The sequence below is a fragment of the Sus scrofa genome, chromosome 15 (assembly GCF_054392235.1).
Source record: "Sus scrofa isolate SSC_HxYL_T2T_F1_AM1 chromosome 15, Sscrofa_HxYL_maternal_Yorkshire_Landrace_v2.0, whole genome shotgun sequence".
In the NCBI taxonomy this organism is placed as follows: domain Eukaryota; kingdom Metazoa; phylum Chordata; class Mammalia; order Artiodactyla; family Suidae; genus Sus; species Sus scrofa.
The window spans coordinates 71,409,323-71,430,991 of NC_139397.1; the positions used below are offsets into that span (position 1 = coordinate 71,409,323).

Consider the following 21,669-nt stretch of genomic DNA (forward strand, 5'->3'; position numbering starts at 1 on the left):
TTAGCTCTTTAGTCAAATTTGTCTGAAATTAAGATAGCTAGTTTATTTTTCTTTTGATTAATGTTAGTATGGTATACTGTCCCCATGTCTTTACTAGTCTTTCTTTTTTTCAGTCTGATAAAATATACATATCAGAAAACTTCCCATTTGAACCATTAACAGCATACAATTCAGCAGCATTACATGCACTCACATTGTTGTCCAACTCACTATTATCTATCTCCAAACATTTTTCATCTTCCCAGTCTGAAACAGTATTGATTAAATAATAACTCCCCGTTTCCCTCTCCTCCAAGCCTTTGACAACAACAATTCTATTTCTGTCTCTATGAAATTGGCTATTCTTTGTATCCTATAAAAGTGGAATCATACAGTATATGCCCTATTCTGACTGGCTTATTTCACAGAGATTAATAGCTTTAAGTTCATCCATGTTGTAACATATCAGAATTTCTTTCCTTTTTCTTTTTCTTTCTTTCCCTTTCTTTCTTTCTTTGTCTCTTTGTTTCTTTCTTTCTTTCTTTCTCTCTTTCTCTCTTTCTTTCTTGTCTTTTTAAGACCACACCCAAGGCGTATGGAAGTTCCCGGGCTAGGGGTTGAATGGGAACTGCAGGTGCCAGCCTACACCATAGCTACAGCAATACCAGAGCAGAGCCACTTCTGTGACCTATTCTGCAGCTTGAGGCAATGCTGGATCCTTAACCCACTGAGTGAGGGCAGGGATCAAACCTGCATCCTCATGGATACTAGTTGGGTTCTTAACCCTCTAAGCCACAACAGGAATTCCAGGATTTTCTTCCTTTTTAAGGCTGAGTATACCAGATTTTGCTTATCCATTGATGGAAACTTGAGTTTCTTCTTCTTGGATGTTGTGAATAATGCTGCTGTGAATATTGGTGTACAAATATCTGTTTGAATCCCTACTTTCAGTTCTTTCACGCATATACCCAGAAGTGAAATTGCTGGCTGATATGGTAATTCTATGTTTAATTTTCTTAGTAACAGTCGTATTGTTGTCCATAGCAGCTGCATTATTTTATATTTCCACTAGCAATGCACAAATGTTCAAATTTTGCTACATACTTACCACCAGTCATTATTTTCCATTTTTAAAAATAGCCATTCTATTGGATGTGAAGTAGTACATCATTGTGGTTTTTATTTGCCTTTCCCTAATGGCTGGTGGGATTGAACCTTTTTCAAGGTGCTTTTTGGCCATATGTATAACTTTTTAGAGAATGTCTGTTCAAGTTTTTTGCCCATTTTTAAGTTGGTTTGCAGATTTTGTTGTTGAATTGTACAAGTTCTTCATGCGTTCTGGAAATTAATCCTTTGTGAGCTACATGATTTGCAAATATTTTCTCCAGTTCCTATAGGTGCTTTTTCACTCTGTCAATAATGTTCTGTGATGCAAAATGTGTTTAATTTTGATTTGTTACCTGTGCTGTTGGTGTCATATACAAGAAACCATTGCCAAATCCAATATCATGCAGATTCCCTCCTATGAATTCTTTTAAAATTTTTGTATCTTTTTACCTCCTACATTTGACCTATTTTGAATTAATTTTTGTATGTGGTGTAAGTGAGGGTCCAGCTTCATTCTTTTGCATGTGAATATTCTGTTTCCCCAAATCATTTATTGAATATACTGTCCTTTATTGGCAATCCTGTCAAAAATCATTTGATCATAAAATGTGAGAGTTTATTCTGGGCTCTCTGTTCCATCCCTTTGGTCTATATGTCTATATCTATGCCTGTACCAGACTGTTTTGATTACCATAGATTTGTTATAAGTTTTGAAATCAGGAAATGTGAGACCACCACCTTTTTTCTTTTCCAAGATTGTTTTGGCTACTTGAAGTTTCTTGATGTCCCATATGAATTTTAAGATGGGCTTTTTTTTTTTTCTTATAAACACATGCGATGGGATCTTGATAGAGATTGCATTGAATCTGTAGATAATTTTAGGTAGCATTGTCATCTTAAACAGTATTGAGTTTTCAAATCTATGAATATGAAATGTATTTTCATTTATTGCTGTCTTCTTTAATCTCTTTCAGCAATATTATCTAGTTTTCAGTATATAGGTCTTTCACACTCTTGGTTAAGTTTATTCTTAACTATTTTATTCTTTTTCTTGCTGTTATAAATATAAATGCTTCAATTTCCTTTTGGATTTTTCATTGTTATTATATAGAAATGTAACTGAATTTAGTATGTTGATTTTGTATCCTACAAAACTGGCTTTTTTTTATGACTTGCCAATTCATTTATTAACTTTGACAATTTTCCCTCTCTCTCTCTCTGTGTGTGTGTGTGTGTGTGGGTGTGTGGATGGGTGTGTTATGTGGCATCTATTTTTGTGTGTTTGAATATAAGCTCATGTTATCCAATAACAAAGATAATTTTATTTCTCCTTCATTTTGGATGCCTTTTATTTAATTCTTCTTAACTGTTTGCTCTTGCGAGTACTTCTATGACTATGTTGAATCGAAGTGTAGAAGTGTAGAAAGTGGGAATCTTTGTTTTGTTCTTAATTGGGCAGTGGGGGTAGGGGAAGCTTTCAGTCTTTGACCACTGAGTATGATGTTACCTATAGATTTTTCATATATGGCCTGTGTCATATTGAGGAAGTTTCCTTCTATTTCAGGTTATTGAGAGTATGTTTTATTAAGAAACAATACTGAATTTTGTCAAATACATTTTCTGCATTTGTTGAGATGATCATGTGTTTTTTTCCTCTTTAATTCTAGTTACTAAATCCATTTTCACTTGTTGAATCATTATTACATTCTGAGAATAATCTTATTTGGTCATGATACATAGCCTTTTTAATATTCTGCTGAATTCAGTTGGCTAGTATTTTATTGAAGGTTTTTGCATCACCATTCATAAGGGGTATTTATCTGATTTTTCTTGTCTGGTTTGGGTGTCAAGGTAATAAAGCCTTCATAGAATGAGTTGGGAACTATTCCCTCCTCGTCAGTATTTTTGAATGTTTGAAAAAGATTGGTATTAATCAAAAAATGGGCAGAAGACCTAAATACACATTTCTCCAAAGAAGACACACTATTGACCAACAGGCACAAGAAAAAAAAATTCTCGACATCACTAATTATTACAGAGATGCAAATCAAAACTGCAATAAGGTATCACCTCACACCCACCAGAATGGCCATCATCAAAAAGTCTACAAACAGTAAATGCTTGAGAGGGCATGAAGAAAAGGGAACCTTCCTACACTGTTGGTAGAGGTGTAAATTGTGGTAGCCACTATAGAAAACAGTATGGTGACTCCTTTAAAAACTAAAAATAAAGTTACTATATGATCCAGCAATACCACTCCTGGACATATATCTGGAAAAGATGAAAACTCTAATTCAAAAAGATACATGCACCCCAATAGACATAGCAGCACTTTTTACAACAGCCAGTACATGAAAGCAACCTAAGTGTCCACCAACAGATGAATAGATAAAGATGTGGTATATACAATGGAATATTGGTCAGTAAAAAAAAAGAATAAAATATTACCATTTGCAGCAACATGGATGGACCAGTGATTATCATACTAAGTGAAGAAAGCCAGTCAGAGAAAAGAATATGGTATCATTTATATGTGGAATTTAAAAAACAGTACAGATGAACATATTTACAATACAAAAACATACTTACAGGCATAGAAAACAAACTTATGGGAGTTCCCACTGTGGCATAGCAGATTAAGTATCTGATGTTGTGACATATTTGAATTAGTGTCTTGAATAGTGACATATTTTTATTCCCTTCTGCTTTCCGTTTATGGCTAGTCTATGGATTTTCTGTATAGTAAAATGGAGACTACAGATAATATCCAAGTTATTGCTAACTTGTATTGACTCCACTAGTGCTTAATCTGATCTCTTTATATTTTGATTTTAAAAATTACATATTTACACATTGTGTGCCCAATAACAGATTTATAATTATTTATATGCTTTTTCTTTTAAATCCTATAGAAAATTAAAATTCAAGTTACAAACCAGGATTACAATAATACTGCTGTTACATATGCCTGTGGTACATTTGCTATGTATTTGGCTATGTACGACTTGGAGTTAGTGTTTAGTTCTCTCACTTTAACCTATATCGCTCCCTTTCTGGAAGAGGTAAACTGCTACTATATGCAGATGACATGATACTACATGTAGAAAACCCTAAGAACTCCACACAAAAATGGCTTGATCTGATAAGTGAATTCAGCAAAGTAACAGGATACAACAATTAACTTTCAGAAATCAGTTGCATTTTTGTATACTAACAATGAAATATCAGGAAGGGAATATAAAAAACAAAACCTTTTAAAATCGCATCCAAAAAAACCTAGGAATAAGTCTGACCAAGGAAATGAAAGACTAACATGCTGAGAACTATAAAACATTAATAATAAAATTAAAGAGGATGCAAAGAAGTGGAAAGATATCCCATGCTTTTGGATTGGAAGAATTAATATTGTTAAAATGGCCATACTACCCAAAGCAATCTACAGATTTAATGTGATCCCTGTCATATTACCCATGATATTTTTCACAGAACTAGAACAAATAATCCTCAAAATTATATGGAACAATAAAAGACCCAGAATTGCCAAAGAAATCCTGAAGGGAAAAAAACAAAGCAGGAGGCATAACTCTCCCGGAATTCAGATAATAATACAAAGCTATAGCAATCAAAACAATGTGGTATTGGTACCAAAACAGACATATGGATTAATGGAACAAAATAATCCAGAAATAAACCCACACAGTTATGGTCAATTAATCTTTGACAAAGGAAACAAGAATATAACATGAGAAAAAGAATCTCTTCAGCAACTGGAGCTGGGAAAGTTGGACAATTGCATTTAAGTAAATGAAGTTATGGAGTTCTGACTATGGCTCAGTAAGTTATGAACCCCACTAGTGTCCATGAAGATGCAGGTTCAATTCAGTGGGTTAAGGATCTGGCATTGTCATGAGCTGTGGTGTAGGTCACAGATGCCACTTGGATCCTGGACTGCTATGGCAGTGGCTTAGGCCAGCAGGTGCAGCTCAAATTCAACCCCTAGCCTGGGAACTTCTATATGCTGCATGTATGGCCCTAAAAAGCAAAATAAAAATAAATAAATCAACAAAGTTAGAACATATCCTCACAATGTGCACAGAAATAAAATCAAAGTGGCTTAAAGACTTAAATGTAAGACAAGTCACCATTAAACTCCTAGAAAACAGCATAGGGGAAACATTCTCTAAAATAAACGTACCAGTGTTTTTCTAGGTCTCGCAAAGCAATAGAAATAAAAACAAAAAATAAACAAGTGGGACTTAACCAAACTTACAAGCTTTTGCATATCAAAGAAAACCATAAACAAACACACACACACACACACACACACACAGACTGCCTATAGAATGAGAGATAAGATTTGCAAATGATAGGACCAATAATGGCTTAATCTCCAAAATATACAAGCAACTCACTCAACTCAACAACAACAAAAAAACAAACAACACAATTGAAAAATGGACAGAAAATCTAAGCAGACATTTCTCCAAAGAAGACCTACAGATGGCCAATAAGCATATGAAAAGATGTTCAATATTATCAGTTATTAGAGAAGTGCAAATCAAAACTGCAATGAAGTACCTTCCTCACACTGGTCAGAATGGCCATCATTAAAATCCTACAAATAGTGAATGCTGGAAGGAACCCTCCTACACTGTTGATGGGAATATAAGTTAGTGAAACCACTATGGAAAACAGTATAGAGTTTCTGCAGAAAACTAAAAATATAATTACCATATGATCCAGCAATCCCACTCCTGAGCATATACCTGGACAAAACAACAATTCAAAGGGATAAATGCACCCCTATGTTCATTGCAGCATTATTCACAGTAGCCAAGATTTAGAAACAACCTAAATGTCCAATGAAAGATGAATGGATTACGAAGATGTGGTACAAATATACAATGGAATATTACTCAGCTATAAAAAAGAATGAAATAATGTCATTCACAGCAACATGAATGCAACTAGAGATTATCATAGTAAGTGAAGAAAGTCAGAAAGAAAAAGACAAATAGCATATGATACCACTTATATGTGAAATATTAAAATATGGCACAAATGAATCTGTCTACAAAACAGAAATAGACTAAGACATAAAGGACAGATTTGTGGTTGTCAAAGAGGAGGGAGAGGGATGTACTGGGAATTTGGGTGTAGTAGATGCAAACTGTTACATTTTTAATGGATAGACAATAATATCCTGCTGTGTAATACAGGGAACTGTATCCAATCTCCTCAGATAGACCATGATGGAAAAGAATATAAAAAAGAAAAAATATATATATGACTGAGTCACTTTGCTGTACAGCACAAATTGGCACAGCATTGTAAATCAACTATACTTTAATACAAAAAGAATGTATATGTGTATGTAACTAAGTAACTTTGCTGTTCAACAGAAATTAGACAATATTTTAAATCAACAATAATTTTTAAAGATTTAAAAATATTTTAAATTAAAAAAAAGAACTCCCTTTCTGTAGATCTAGAAGTATTGAATCCCTCATCTTTTATTTATATGGAAATGCCTTAATTTCTCACTCTTTTTTTTTTTTGTCTTTTTGACTTTTCTAGGGCTGCTCCCACAGCATGTGGAGGTTCCCAGGCTAGGGGTCTAATCGGAGCTGTAAACACCAGCCTGTGCCAGAGCCAGAGCAATGCCAGATCCAAGCCACGTCTGCAATCTACACCACAGCTCATGGCAATGTTGGATCCTTAACCCACTGAGTGAGGCCAGGGATCGAACCCACAACCTCATGGTTCCTAGTCAGATTTGTTAACCACTGAGCCACGACAGGAACTCCAATTTCTCACTCATTTTTTAAGGACAGTTTTGCCATACACAGAATTACTGGTTTACAGTATATTCCTTTTAGAAATTTAAATATATCATATCACTGCTTCTTGTCCAAAATCTCTGACTAAAAATGGCTGATAATCTTACAGGCAATCTCTTTTACATGATAAATCACTTCTCCCTTAATGCTTTCAGTAGTCCTCTTTGTCTTTGTCTTTCAATAGTTTGATTATAATGCATCTTGCTGTGGATCTCTTTAAGTATATAAACTCTCTTTGAGTCAAATAATACTTGGGGTTCACTGAGCTTTTCAGATATATATATATTCAAATATTTCATCAATTTTGAGAAGTTTTCAGCCATTATTTCTTCAAATGATTTTTCTACCCCCTTCTCACTGCATTCTTTTTCTGGGACTCCCAAAATATGTGTTTCAACCCACTTGATGGTGTCCCACAAATTCGTTAGGCTTTGTTCACTTTACTTCATTTTATTTCTCGGTGCCCTTAAAAATCAATGATTTCAAATGTCCTATCTTTATGTTCACTGACTCACTCTTCTGCCTGATGAACTCTGATGTTGAACTCCTCTAGTGAATCTTCATTTCAATTATTGTACATTTCAGCTTCAGAATTTTGTTTAGTTGCGTTTTGCAATTTCTGTTCTTTATTGATGTTCTCATTTTGTTCATATGTTGTTTTCCTGATTTCCTTTAGTTCTTGTTCTATGTTTTCCCTTATCTCTTAGATATATTTAAAACTATTGTCTTAAAGTCTTTTCTAGTAATATTGATGTCTGGGCTTCCTTGGGGATAATTTATTTTGATTCATTTTGTTCCTTTGAATGAACTGTGTTTTCTAGTTTCTATATAAGCCTCTGATTTTATCAAAATTGAGCATTTGGTTATTATTAAGTAGTAATTCTGTAAATCAGATTTCTGCCTTAACACATAGTTTTCTATTATTATTGGTGATGGTGGTGGTGAAAGTTTTAGTCCCATTGTTTTGAGTCTTTTCCAAACTACTTTGAAAGCCATGTCTGCATGTGTGTGCTCACTGAAGTCTCTGTTCTTTTAGCTCATGTTCATTTAATGTTTTGACAGAGATTTCCTTGAATACCAAGAGCTGATTAGACAAACAAAACCATCTAAAACAAAAACAAAAACAAAAAAAGAAAGAACCACCTGTTATAGTCTTTACAGAGCAGCGCTGTGCTTGTGCATTCCTTCATTAATAAGCTAGACTTGTTCTAAGCCTATGGATTAACACCAGGTAAAAGTTTAAAGTCTTCTAAGGCCATTTCTGTGCATGTATCTTGCCCAGGCATGTATGGCTTTCTAAACTCCCCAGTATGTGCAGTTGCTTTTGAACTTCCTCATTTCCCAAGGCCCCCTCCCCATTTTCTCCTCCAGGCCTCAGATGGTCAAGTGTATCAGACATCGTTGAGTTTGTATTCCACTTACAGTATTTAATAGCTTTGCCTGCCACTTTTTCCACTTGCATTCTGAGTTATGCAAGACAGAGATGAAAAAGTCAATCCTTCAGGTATCCCCTAGACAGGTTAGAACAGACTATAATCTGCAAGTAAGATCTATTCTGCTCCCTCCAGTTAAAGTGAAGGAACTGGGCTTCAGCTTCTCAAGACCAAGAGCACCACTACACTACATTGGGAATGGGGCAAGAGTGAGTAAAAACACCACAAAACTTTCCTACAGTTTCAAAGATGGATTTTTCTTGATTAGGAAATTTCTTGATTGTTGCAAACTCTTGATTATTTTCCAGAGCTCCTTCAAAGTTGGCTCAGACAACTTCTGGTTTTTGTTGGGTTTTCTTTAATACTTTTTTTTTGTGTGGGAGAACAAAAGCTCAAGAACTTTCTAGTCTGCTACTTTGCTGATGTCACTCCTCTGGAATGTGACTAGAAAATCAAAAATTCTCTGATTCTCATTGTTGCTAATGCCCCGTTTATACTATTTCCTTCTTGGATTCTGCTTTCCCTCTTCATCTTATCTCTTTGGGTTCCTCCATAAATCCTCTTCTATTCTTACTCTGGACACAAAGCCCAGATTATCTCATTCACATAGCTTTATCTACATATTAATGGATCCCAAATCAGTCTCTAACCCAGATTTCACCCTTCTATCTCTTGGCTTCCTGGGTACTTTTACTAAAATATTCCACAAGTAGGTCAATCTCAACCTCCCAACTCCAAAATCTACTTCTGGGCAGCCTTCTAACTCATTTTCTTGTCTCCAATTTTTCCCCACTCTAATTGAAATCCCCACATGGAAGCTGGAGCTTCTTTCCTTGTTGTAATCTAGATGCTGTAATCCAGATATTAGGATCCAGATGCCTTAGCATGATAATCAAAGCCATTTGGATCTGCTAGTTCTCTCTTAGCACTGTCCCCTTTCCCTGTAACTTCCATTTTTTAGCTTCAAACTACATTTTCTTCCGCCCTTTTTCATAATGTATTACCTCTGTCTGAAATGTCTATTTTTTCTTTGGCTAAGAACTTTACCTTAAGACTTAGCTCAGCTTTTAATATTAGGAAGCCTTTCCTGATGTACTCTTATTCCACTGGTGTATCATCACCACCTATTTACTTTGTGCTCTTACCACTCTGCAGTCTCCTTGAGGGCACAGACAGTCTTACTGGTTGGAGGATGCCCTTCAGTTGACACTGCCTGGCAAGAAATAGGAGCAATAAGTGAATACCTATTGAGTAGATGAAGGATTCATGTACTACCTGACAATTAAGATACCAACCCTTATTGGGCATTTACTGCATGGTGGTCTGTGTGCTTACTGCCTTGCTTCTGTTATCTTTTTTAAGAGATGGGTATTATTAGTCCCCCTTTATAGATGTGGAAACTAAGTCTAAGAGAGTTAATGTAACTTTCTGGAGGTCTATTGCCTAGCAACAAGGGGTGAAGGAAGGACTTGGACCCAACTTTGAACAATTCCAAAGCCTGTGTTCTTTCAGGGTCAGCATTCTTTCTACCAAAGTAAAAGTTCAATGGTTCTTATGTATGTATGCATTTTATCAGTCATTTCTAGATATGGGTGAATGTATCACTTATGTTTGTTGGGACAGGGAATTAGTATGTATTTGGTGGAAAAAAGAAATTAGAGTCTAAGTACAGTGATTCCTAATTTAGGGGCTTTTACTACTTAAGTAGGATTATAAGGATGCACTTTCTGGTGAGGTTATATTGCAAAAAAATGTGTAGGCTCAAACTTGCACAAAATTATTGACCTCAGGCTTCCAGGGAAGATTGGATGGGGCCCAGCTTAAATAGGTACTTAGTTCAGAAATCCATGAGCTGGAAAGTAGATGTGGAATGTGCTTTTAATTTCATTTCCCCAAGGTGTTTGGTTTATATATGATTATAGATCCCAGAAAGAAGTTGTACCTACTTAATCATGCCACCTTCTTAGAGGGGCCTTCCCTGAATACCTGGTGTAAAGTAGTAGCCAGCTCTCCCCATCCCACTCCACTAAACTTTGGAATACCTCATATCCTTTTCTCTTTTTTATTTTCTCCATAGCACTTACCAGTACCTAAGAGCTATTCATTTGTTTATTGCCCATCCATCTCATTAGAATATCAGTTCTGTGGGGTTAGATATTTCGATTCTTTTTCTTACCTCCATATCCCCAGGTCCTGAAAGAATGCCAGGCACTAAGTCTTTGTAAAAGGGCATGTTGGTTTTGGTTGAGTCTTGTCTGAGTGTCAGCTTTGTGCTTGTTGCTTTGAGGACCTGAGGAGAAAAATATGACATTCTTGTTCTAAAAAAATTAATCAAAGAATTAGAACTGGCAAAAAATCCAGATTTAAGTTTACCCTACTTATAACATGATATAGGGGGTAGCAAATATTTTCTTTTAAGAGTGAGATCATAAATATTTTAGGACTTGGGGCAATATAAAGTCTCCGTCACATATTCACAATCCTTTAAAAGAAAAAAAAACTTTAAAAATATTTTAAAAAATTTTTGTGTTCAGGCTGAACAGAAATAGATCATGTGCTAGATTTGGCACAGGGCCATAGTTTGCTGACCTCTGAGATAATAAATTAGTCTGTTAGTCTTTCACGGATGCTGGAAGAAGACATGAGATTCTTGAGTCAGAGACAAAGGGCTTTATTATTCATGGCTAAGCGAGCAGCAACAGCATCATGTCTGCGCCAGCTCTTCTTGCTCACCTCCCCCCACCCAAGTGCTATGCGGTCAACACAGAGGGCCCAAGTGGCTGGTAGGCAAGCAGCAGATTTGTGTCATAGCTGAGGGACATGGAGCTTGGACGATCATTTCCTTCATAGCAAGCCTGCTCTTTGTCCTGGAAGGAGACATTACTTCATTGCTTATAGCTTCTCACTGCAAACACAACCCTAGGAAATGAATATTATCGGCTTAACCAGTAAGTATGTGCAGGGATACTCAGGGCCCATGGTGGGTTTCCTCTCTCAATAGTATTTTCATTCCTTTGTATGTCAGTTGGATTGAATAGAATTTAGTATATGCCAGGAAATCTACATGGGGCTAATGATATAAAAAGAAATAAAACATGGTGCTCATGCTGAGGCAGGTCACAGGCTGTAATAACTATAACGTATGAGTGGAAACATAAACGTTGCTCTGGGAGTACAAATAGGTGCGTGGCAACCTTTTGGGAATCTTGGAAACACATAAAAGAGAAAGCAGCTTTTAAACTAGTCATTAGAAGATGCCCGGATGAGGCCAAGTAGGAGTTTTCAGGTAGGAGGTCCAGCTCAGACAAAGGCATGGAGGTATGTTGAGCAATGCTGAATAGCAATGCTGAATAAATAGCATTTCCCCAGAGTCTGTTACTTGAATACAGCAATTCATCTAATCCTCACAGCCTGTCAGGTAAGTTATTGAGCACACACTCTGTGCAGAACTTCTTGGGCTTTAAATACTAGCTCAATCGAATTAGCTCATTTATTCCTCAGAATTCCCTGTGCAACCTTTCGGCAAATGAGAAAACTGAGACATAACTAACTTGCTCAAGGTCACAGCTGATGGCACATCTGGAATTTGAATCTAAGTTGGCCTGATCCCACAGCTTGTGCTCTTCAGCACAACCCTCCATTGCCTCAGAAACCTTGGAAGTAATTTTCCAAGGTTCTCAACTAATGGTGAAACGTTGTGGAACTGGGATCTGCACCCACATTAACCTGCCTGAAAAACTATTCCTGCCTTCCCAGATTTTAGGGGTCCTTTACAGCAACAAATGTCAACACGACTGAAGGAGCTAACTCACAGTAAAAGGCAATACCTTGAATTAGAAATATGAAAGAGGACTAGGGGAGTTTTCACTGTGACTCAGCAGGTTAAGAACTCAACATAGTGTCCATGAGGATTCGGGTTTAATCCCTAGCCTCGTTAAGTGGGTTAAGGATCTGGTGTTGAGTGAGCTGTGGTGTAGGTTGCAGATGTGGCTCAGATCCCATGCTGCTGTGGCTATGGCATAGGCCGGCAACTGCAGCTCTGATTCAAACCCTAGCCTGGGAACTTCCATATGCCGCAGGTGCAGCCCTAAAAAGCAAAAAATAAAAATAATAGAATTACCTGTTGCATATCTGTCTTCCCTATAAGATGTGCATGAGATTTCAGAGTTGATTGATTGAAATTCTAGAAATCTCATTCATCTTTGTGTTATCAGTGCCTGGCACATAAAAGGCAGCCAGTTAAGTAATTGTTGAACTGTGATAAAGTACAAATCATGTCATCTCCTCAGACAGGGCTTAAGGAGGAAGCTTATGGGACTGGGGGAGCTCCCTGTGTTTTCTAAGTGGCCTTCTCCTTTCCTGCTGACACTGAGCACATTCATGGTAGCAGGGAGCTCCCTGAATGATGAAGACAACCTTATGTCTTCAGGACGCTAGAGCTTTCCATTTCTCTGGAAGGCTGGAGTAGTGTGTTAGGCAATCATTGTACCATCAAGCACATTTTTTTGGGGGGGGGAAATAACATTAACTCAAGGGAGTATGGGGAGTTTCCTGGTGGGGCAGCGGGTTAAGGATGTGGCGTTGTCACTGCTATGGCTCCAGTAGCTGCTATGGTGAGAGTTCAATCCCTGACCTGGGAACTTCCACATGCCGTGGGCATGGCCAAAAAAAAAAAAAAAAAAAAAAAAAAAAAAGAAAGGGATATATGGATTTCTCAAGTGCCTCTTTTCCTTCTCTCTTCACTGAAAATACTGTATTCTCTTATTTACAACATTTTTCTAAATTTTCTGCATGGATGTTGACTTGGTTGTTCAGACCTGAGGATACCAGAGGCAAATTCAGACCCTTCTGGCCCTGACCTGGTTACAGAGCTGGTGGCAGGGCCCACATGTGCCCATGCAGGCAGGGAGCAGGGCAGGCAAAAGCTGTGTCAAATGACTGCAGGTGTTTGGGGCTCTCTCCATGATGTGTTTGATGGCAGCAGGCAGGATGGTTTTCTAAGAGGAAATCAGATCTGTAGGCAGACTTGCTTCTCTCAGAAGCTAGGTGGCTTCAGGTAAATTGCTTAGCCTTCTGAGCCTTGTTCTCCTCATATATAAATATGAAATAATAACGTATGTTTCTGGGTACTTGTGAGAATTAAATGAGTTGATTCCTGAAAAGTTCATAGAATAATGGAGAGCTCATATTAAGTGCACAACAGGTGTTAACTGTTATCATCACCATCATCATCCTCATTATTTCTCCTCTTATTGATACAAAACAATGTTATGTTACATTGTGGTGGCAAAAAGGAAATTCTGTGTGGGAGTTCTAAAAAAGATGTAATGGTTTTACCACCTGGTTTAGAAGGACTTGAAGGAGACAGGAAATGAGCTGAGCATTTAGAGGTAGAAGTAGTGGCATATGATTAGACAGAAGAGCATTCAGAAACTCAATTTAATTTAGTTTAATGGTTAAAGAGTACAGATTCTGGAACCAGATTGCAGTTATCAGATTACTAATTTTGCCACTTACTAGATACAGAATATCACATGAGTTACTCAGATTCACTATGCCTCAGTCTATTCTTTTGTAAAAGGGGCATGATTATACTATGTCAGAAGCTGTGATTATGATTAAAAGCATTAGATGAGATCATTGATGGTGCACCTACTATGTGGTGTCTGGCATGATTTTTTATTCTTTGAGGACTGAAAAGCAGGTACCAGTATCTGTTCTGACCTGTCAGTTGGAAAAAGGAATGTATTTATAGAGATAACAGAGTGTCTTAAAGTGCCCCAGGTGGCAGAGGAATTTGAGAAATATTGTCGATGGACTAGGACTTGTGTTACTCTTTTTCCAGGACCAGCAGGAAGTGGCTGTGACGCCCTTGAACCCAAGCCCTGCTGCCTCCCATAGAACAGCATCTGACTGCAGGCTGAGGACTGTCCCCAGGATCTGTCCTAAACAGGAAAAGTCTTTGCCTCTCCCAGGTCCCCTCAGTTTCCTCACCAGTAACATGAGGACAAAATCAATGACCTCACAGCACTCTAGGAGAGAAATCAGCTTAACTATGTCCGCTCTGCCCTTGTTATGCACCTCATCACAGGCTCAGCCTCTTCACTGGAGCAGCTCTGAGCTTGGGGTATTTTTAGACTGAACCTCTGGGAATGTACTGTGGTGTTTACCTCTGCACCTGGTCTACTGTGAGGGGCAGGCTTATCCGAGGTTCATGGGAAGTTTAGAATTACATCACCTACAGTGATAGAAAGTTGAAAAAAGGACAGAGGAACTTTAATTTTTTGAACTTGGTATGGTCCTACTACACACACACACACACACACACACACACACACACACACTTTTCTTTTCTTTTCTTTTTAGGGCTGCACCTGCAGCATATAGAAGTTTGCAGGCTAGGGGCTGAATCAGAGCTGCAGCTGCCAGCCTACACCACAGCCACAGCAACGCTGGATCCAAGCTGTGTCTATGACCTACACCACAGCTCACAGCAACATCAGATCTTTAAGCCACTGAGTAAGGCCAGGGTCCGAACCCACATCCTCATGGATCCTAGTTGGGTTTGTAACCTGCCGAGCCATAACAGGAACTCCCATTTTCTTTTTTTATTGTGTAATTTGAGATATCCCAAACTGTGTAAGATGTGAAAGTTTTAAAAATGTAATTATGAAGAAGACACCCATGTGATCACCATGGGCCAAGAGCTAGGGCCTTGCCAGTACTCCAGAAGCCTCTGTAAGCTGCTCCCTCATCTATTGTGATTGGGTTTTTCATTTTATCAAGATATCAATTGATATCTTCACAATATTGAGTGTTGTCTTGTTAAATTATATTTTTCTGAGAATTTGTCCATTTCATCTGTTAAAATTAATCTGCTTTTGTTCATAAAGCTTCTTGTTAATATCATTAATGTCTGAAACATGTGTGATGACACCTTCTTTTTCATTCCCCATATTTGTTATGCGTGCCTTTGCTTTTCCTTGACAAGTCTTTAGAGTGGTTTGTGAATGTATTACCTAAGGTATTCCTGGTTTCTGCAACAACAAGAAGTCAAAAAATATAATATTACAGTTTATTGCTCTAAATAGACGTTTCTAACTGGCAGTGGTTCTTCTCTAAGTGATAATTCAGGAACCCAGGCCTTTTCCATACTTGGCTCTGCCATCTTCGTGACATGCTTTCCAGGGTTGCTTTGCTTGCCTCTGTCACGCTGGGAAAGAGGATGTAGGACCATCCATGGAGAGTTACTGGGCAGGGGCTGAGAAGGGTGTGTGTCACTTTTGTTCACATTCCACTAACCAGAACTAGTCACAAGGCCACAACCATTCAGGCAGAGCTGGGAAATACTATTGAGCTGTGAGGCTGGAAAGAAGAGAAATAGGTTTGTACAGCTTATTTCTTTGCTTGCCCTTACTGTTATATACTAGTTTTCTATTTTATTAATTGTTGCTCTTAGCTTTGTTATAGTCTTTCCCACACTTAAGTTTGCCTTATCTTTTTATCCATCTTCTAACTTCTGAAAAAAGATACTTTATTAGTGTTCAAACTTTCTTTTGTAGGATTTAAGGCTACAAATTGTCCCCCTAAGTAATGCTTTGGCTGCATCACATGAGTTTTTGTCTGTGGTATTTTCTAATTCATCCAGTTCAAAATGTTATCTAATTTCTCTTGATATTCTTTCTCCAATCCAGGAGTTATTGTAAATTGTTACTTACTTTCTAAATGTATGGAGATAAGCCTTTGTTATTGAATTCCAGCTTAAGTGCATTGGATCAGAGAATGTACACATTTAAAGTCTTGTGAATTTTGTAATTATTATATATTTTTCTCTACTCTCTTTAGAAGATATACATTATCTTCAATCTTTTAGCATTTGTCCAAGAATTATAATATGCATATTTAACTTAATGAAATTAAAGTGAATCAATTTCTTTTTCTTCCTCAGGGGTAATACAATGATCTTGAATATTTTACCTTTACTGACTTCTTTGATATTATTTTCCTGTATTTTATTTCTTTTTTTAAAATGATTTTTATTTTTTCCTTTATACCTGGTTTACAGTGTTCTATCAGTTTTCTACAGTACAGCAAAGAGACCCAGACACACACACACACACATATATATTCTTTATTTTCCTGTATTTTATTTCTGTGTTTTCATTTTTGACACTATTAGATACTGTTCTTGTTATTTTATACAATGCATTTGCATTTTTATTTACCCATTTATTTACTACCTTCTTGGCTCTTCTTTCTTTCAACTAGAATTACTCCCCTGCCTGAAATTCATTCTTTAGACTTTCCTTAATAGGAGTCTACTAGGAGTGAATCTTCTCAGTGTTTTTTTCTTAAACTGTAATTATTTTTTTCTTTTTAAATTAAGGTATAGTTGATCTACAGTGTTTCAGGTAGCAAAGTGATTCTGTTATACATATATATTCTTTTTCAGATTCTTTTGCATTACAGATTTACAAGATAATGAGGAGTTCCCATCACAGCTCAGCAATTAATGAACCCAACAAGGTTCCATAAAGATGCAGGTTTGAGCCCTGGCCTTGCTCAGTGGGTTAAGGATCTGGCATTGCCATGAGCTATGGTGTAGGTCGCAGACACAGCTTGGATCTAGCACTGCCTGTGGCTGTGGTATAGGCCTGCAGCTATAGCTCCAATTTGACCCCTAGCCTGAGAACTTCCATGTGCCATGGCAACAGCCCTAAAAAAAAAAAAAAAAGATATTGAATATACTTCCTGCTATGCAGTAGGACTTTGTTATTTCATAAATAGTAGTATGAATATGTTAATCCTGAATTCCTAATTTATCACCCCTCTGCTTTTTCCCATTTGGTAACCATAGATTTATTTCTTATGTCTGTGGGTCTGTTTCATAAATAAGTTCATTTGTGTCATTTTTAGTTTCCACATATAAGTGAAATATGATATTTGTCTATCTCTGTCTAACTTACTTCACTTAGTATGATAATCTCTAGGTCCATCCATGTTGCTACAAATGGCATTATTTCATTTTTTAATGGCTGAGTAAATAATCTATTTTACATATATATCACCTCTTCTTTATTCATTCATCTTCTTTATTCATTCATCATTCAGTGGACATTCAGGTGCCTCCGAATCTTGGCTATTATAAATAGTACTGTTATGAACATTGGAGTGCATGTATCCTTTTGAATTAGAGTTTTCTCTGGATGTATGCCCAGGAGTAGGATTTCTGGATTATATGGTAACTCTATTTTTAGTTTATTAAGGAAACTTTATACTGTTCTCCATAATGGCAGCACAAATTTATATTCCCGTCAAGAGTGTAGGAGGGTTCCCTTTTCTCCACACCCTCTCCAGCATTTATTATTGGTAGACTTTTTGATGATAGCTATTCCGACAAGTGTAAAATGATACCTCACTGTAGTATTGATTTGCATTTCTGTAATTGTCATCTTGAGCATCTTTTCATGTGCCTAGTGGTCATCTGTGTGTCTTCATTGGAGAAATATCTACTTAGGTATTCTTCACATTTTTTGATTGAGTTGTTCATTTTTGTTGTTGTTGTTATTACTGAGTGCATGAGATATTTTGGAAATTAATCCTTTTTTAGTTACATTGTGTATAGGTATTTCCTCCCATTCCATAGGTTGCATTTTCATTTTGTTTATAGTTTCCTTTTCTGTGCAAAAGATTTTTAAGTTTAATTAGGTCCCATTTGTTTATTTCTTTTTTTGTTTCCATTACTCTAGGAGATGGATCCAAAAAAAATATTGCTGCAAATTTTGTCAAAGAGTATTCTGCCTATGATTTCTTCTAGGAATTTTACCATATCCAATCTTACATTTAAGTAATCCACACTGAGTTTATTTTTTCTTTTCTTTTCTTTTTTTTTTTTTTTTTTTTTTTTTTGCAGGGGGTACTGCACCCATGGCAATGGAAGTTACGAGGCTAGGGGTCCAATCAGAGCTACAACTGCCGGCCTATGCCACAGCCACAGCAACACCAGATCCGAGACGCATCTGCAACCTACACCACAGTTTATAGCAACGCCAGATCCTTAACCCACTGAGTGAGGCCAGGGATCAAGCCCACAACCTCATGGTTTCTAGTCGGATTTGTTTCCACTGCACCATGACGGGAACTCCATGCTGAGTTTAGTTTTGTGTATGGTGTTAGAGAATGTTCTAATTTCATTCTTCTACATGTAGCTGTCCAGTTTTCCCAGCACTGTTTTTGAAGAGACTGTCTTTTCTCCCTTGTATATTCTTGCCTCCTTCGTGGTATATTAATTAAGCATAAGTATGTGTGTTTATTTCTGTGCCTTCTATCCTGTTCCATTGATCTATGTGGCTCTTTTTTTGTGCCAGTACCATACTGCTTTGATTACTGTAGCTTTGTAGTATAGTCTGAAGTCAGGGAGCTTGATTCCTCTGGCTCTATTCTTCTTTATCATGATTGTTTTGACTACTCAGGGTCTTTTATGTTTCCATACATATTTAAATTATTTTTGTTCCAGTTCTGTGAAAAATGCCAGTGGTAGTTGGATAGACATTGCATTGAATCTTTAGGTTGCCTTAAGTGGTATGATTATTTTAACAGTACCAATTTTTCCAATCCAATAATACAGTATTTCTTTCCATCTGTTTGTGTTATCTTTGACTTCTTTCATCAGTGTCTTATAGTTTTTAGAGTACTAGTCTTTTGCCTCAAGTAGATTTATCTGTAGGTATTTTATTATTTTTGATGCAATGGTAAATAGGACTGATTCCTTAACTTCTCTTTCTAACTTTTTTTGTGGTTAGTGTATATTAATACAAGATATTTCTGTGAATTAATTTTATATTCTAAAAGTTTACCAAATGCATTAATGAGCTCTAGTAGTTTTCTGATAACACCTTTAGGGTATTCTATGTATAGTGTCATTTTTTTTCTGCCAAAAGTGACAGTTTCACTTCTTTTCCAATTTGGATTCCTTTTGTTTGTTTGTTTGTTTTAATCTGAGTGCTGTGTCTAGGACTTCCAAAACTATGTTGAAGAAGTGGCAAGAATGGGCATCCTTGTCTTGCTTCTAATCTTAGTGGAAATGTTTTCACCTTTTCTCCTTTGGTTATGACGTTAGCTGTGGATTTGTCATATATGGCCTTTCTTATGTTGAGGTATGTTTCCTCTATGCCCATTTTCTGGAGAGTTTTTTTTTATCATAAGTAGATACTGAATTTTATCAAAAGCTTTTTGTAAATCTATTGAAATAATCATATAGTTTTTATTCTTCAATTTGTTAATGATTGATTTGTGGATATTGAAAAATCCTTGCATCCCTGGGATAAATCCCACTTGATCATGGTGTATGGTCTTTTCAATGTATTTGGATTTTTAATGGATTTGCTTTGCTTGTACTTTGTTGAGGGTTTTTTGCATCTATAATCATCATATAATTTTCTTTTTTTTGATTTTTTTTCTGACTTTGATATCAGGGTGATGATGGCCTCATAGAATGAGTTTGGAAATGTTCCTTCCTCTGCAATTTTTTGGTAATAGTTTCAGAAAGATAGGCATTAACTCTTTTCTAAATGTTGGGTAGAATTCACCTATGAAGCCATCTGATCATAGACTTCTACTTGCTGGGAGTTTTAAATTACTGATTCAATTTCTGTACTGTTAATTGGTCTCTTCATATTTTCTCTCTTCTTAGGAAATTATCCCTTTCTAAGAATTTGTCCGTTTTTTCTAGGTTGGCCATTTTATTGGCATATAGTTGCTTGTAGTAGTCTTTTATAATCCTCTGTATTTCCGCAATGTCAACAGTTACTGTTTTTTCCATTTCTGATTTTATTGATTTGGATCCTGTCCCTTTTTTTACTTGCTATGTCTAACTAAAAGCTTAGATTTCAAAGAATCGACTTTTAGTTTCTTTGATCTTTTCTACTTTTTTTTAGTCTCTAATTTCTGCTCTGATCTTTCTGATTTCTTCTACTAACTTTGAGTTTTGTTTGTTCTTCTTTCTCTAGTTGCTTTAGGTATAAAGTTAGGTAGCTTATTTGAGATTTTTGTTTGTTTCTTTCCTGAGGTAAGCTTGTATTGCTCTAAACTTAACTCTTAGAACTGCTTTTGCTGCACCTCACAGGTTTTAGATCATCATGTTTTGATTTTCATTTTTCTCTAAGTATTTTTAAATTTTTTCTTTGATTTCTTTAGTGATCCATTGGTTGTTTAGTAGCATATTGCTTAACTTTTATGTGTTCGTGTTTTTTGTAGTATTTTTCTTGTAGTTGATTTCTAGTCACATATCACTGTGGTCAAAAAAGTTGCTTGAAATTATTTTAATTTTCTTAAATTTACTGAGGCTTGTTTTGTGGCCTAGCATATAATCTATCCTGGAGAATGTTTCATGTACACTTTAAAAGAATGTGTATGTATTTTTCTGCTTTGGGGTGGAATGCTCTATAAATGTCAATTAAGGCCACTTCATCTAATGTGTTATTTGAGGCCTGTGTTTCCTTATTGATATTCTCTCTAGATGATCTGTCCATTAATGTAAGTGGGGTGTTAAAGTGCCCTACTATTATTGTTACTGTTGATTCCTCCTTTTGGAACTCTGGATGAAAGTTATGTTATAACTTCTCACATTATACTTCATGTCTCTTAACCTCTCTTTCATAATTTCCATCATTTTGTCCCTCTGTGCTACATTTCTCTAAATTTCCTTTGACCTATTCTCTGATTCACTAATTTTATCTTTAGCTGTATCTAATTTTCTGTTAAAGCCATCTGTTGCTTTTAATTCTTTACTATAGTTTTAATTTCAAAGAGTTTTAATTTCTAAGAGTTAATTTCTAGTTTCCTGTTCCCTGTATCTACTTAAACTTGCCTTATGTTTCTTTAAACATAGTAAACATTGTTGTTTTTATTTCTGCCACTTTGCTTTTTTGTCTCTTTTATTCTTCAGGACCATCCTATGAGATATCATTATATCTATCACAGAGATAAGAACACCAAGATGCTTGTCTCAAAATCTCTTAGTTCCTTTTCTACCATCTACTTTCAGCTAGAAGCTGACACCCAGGGAAATTCCTCTGAGCCAAAGAGAAGTTTGGGATTTGATACCTGCTGAGGATCTATAGAAAGACTGCCTCTGACAGAGCCTCCCTCAACATATAAAAAAGAGGCAAGCCCATTGATAATGTAATAAAGTTTCATGGATATAAGACTTATGTCTCCATGACTCACTGTGAACAAGGACTGTGTCACATACATCCCTGTGATTAGTGCCTAGAATAACATTCAGTAAACATTTGGTGATTGCATGATTC

At 36.4% G+C, this 21,669-nt stretch overlaps 1 protein-coding gene and 1 long non-coding RNA gene across 3 annotated transcripts in view; one reads left to right on the forward strand and one right to left on the reverse strand.

Annotated features, from left to right (window-relative positions):
- The window catches only part of ARHGEF4 (Rho guanine nucleotide exchange factor 4), a 259,221-nt gene that overhangs the window by 38,166 nt on the left and 199,386 nt on the right, over positions 1-21,669 (forward strand). The gene's annotated exons all lie outside the window — the stretch shown is intronic.
- LOC146395905 (uncharacterized) overlaps positions 1-21,669 on the reverse strand; it is a 37,932-nt gene that overhangs the window by 12,357 nt on the left and 3,906 nt on the right. Inside the window, exon 2 of the long non-coding RNA XR_014829997.1 lies at positions 10,536-10,649. This is a non-coding gene — a long non-coding RNA (uncharacterized LOC146395905). The remainder of the gene's footprint in view (positions 1-10,535; positions 10,650-21,669) is intronic.